Source organism: Rutidosis leptorrhynchoides, chromosome 4 (assembly GCF_046630445.1).
Source record: "Rutidosis leptorrhynchoides isolate AG116_Rl617_1_P2 chromosome 4, CSIRO_AGI_Rlap_v1, whole genome shotgun sequence".
NCBI lineage: Eukaryota > Viridiplantae > Streptophyta > Magnoliopsida > Asterales > Asteraceae > Rutidosis > Rutidosis leptorrhynchoides.
Genome location: NC_092336.1, coordinates 504,529,661 through 504,531,224, shown reverse-complemented (window position 1 = coordinate 504,531,224; position 1,564 = coordinate 504,529,661).

Below are 1,564 nucleotides of genomic sequence, written 5' to 3'. Positions count from 1 at the left end.
AACCTCCTTTCAACTTCTTCTCTCACGGCATCGGCCATTTGTTCTCGAATTAAATCGACCACATGTTCCGAAACCGACTCTTCAAGTATTTGCTTAACTTTTCGTGAGAAAACCGAGACGTAGTTTTCTAGGGCGGCCTCTATTTTGGTAGTCATTTCATCTTCCTCCACATGAGAGGGACCACCACCGTTATTTGTATCCGTTCTATTTCGCGTCTTCATTCTAAAAATTGAAACGGATTAGTCATCACGTCGAAAACAATAAGGATATATACATACATATGTCCGCACGCACAACACACCTAGCTCAATACTCATCGCACGTCCTTACTTGACTTGATTTGCAACCGTAATAGTGGCGCGACTCACTATTACGCTCACACGCCATGCCAAGCTTAAACATATGACAACCATCTTGCCGATGTTCAAAACAATAACACATGATTAGTAACATCATAATATAGCATAGTTAGTCCACCTATTGACCAATGCACTAATCAAAACCTGTACCGACCCGTAGTCCTACAAGTCCCGCATATAATACAACAACACAAAAGTCTAAGTCTAGGCGCCTATCTCAAGTCACCTAAATCCCTTAGACCATGCTCTCATACCACTTGTAACGACCCAACCCGTTATATTAAGAATACGTACAATTTTATTTTTTAAATATAACATGTCGTTGTGCACATCAACCATCAAATCATAATTAGTTGTTACATAATCCAAAAGGCGCGTACACTAAATTAAATGTTTACATCAACATTCGGGTACCGAGACCCATTTTACATTTCCCAAAAATATAAGTTTCGACCAATTAGTTTAAGTTCCAAACATCACTAGAGCATGGGTTTAGGGTTAAACTACCCAAACATTATATCGAACTTCCAAAAGCATCCACTAGGCACTAAAGAGGAAAAGCCTAGTCCACAACTTTACCTTTGCCACGATCCGCGCCCTTATCTAAAAATGTAAACAACGAGAGGGTAAGCTAAAGCTTAGTGAGTAGAATAAATATATACATGCATATACAATTTACCTACACGCATCCATAACATCATACAATGCATATAATTGCATATCATTCCTTATCAAAGCTAATACCGTCAAATCGTACGACTAGCAATCAACACTAGCATAATAATCATAATAATAATGAAATGCTAAACAACAACAAGTACAAACCATGGTTAACCAATAATCGTAAGGGAATGACCTCGCGAACAAGTCATCGGTGTTCATAACAACCGTTAGCTCCCAAAAACGGCTATGGTATGCTAAACCCCTAGGTGTTCCAAAAACAGCTATGACATTACCCCCAAGTGTTCCAAAAACGGCTATGGCATCACTTGATCAACGTGTGAGTAAAACACGGCTATTACTCACAACCATGTGCACAAATATGACTATGTGCACAATTAATACGAGCAAATAAATCATATACATACATACATACATAAATATTCCACTCACCTTGTCGTCCTTGTGAGATTCCAACAATAAACTTGAGACCTTCAAAGCAAGTCACCTAATACAATTAAATGCCCAATTAATTCACTAAACAA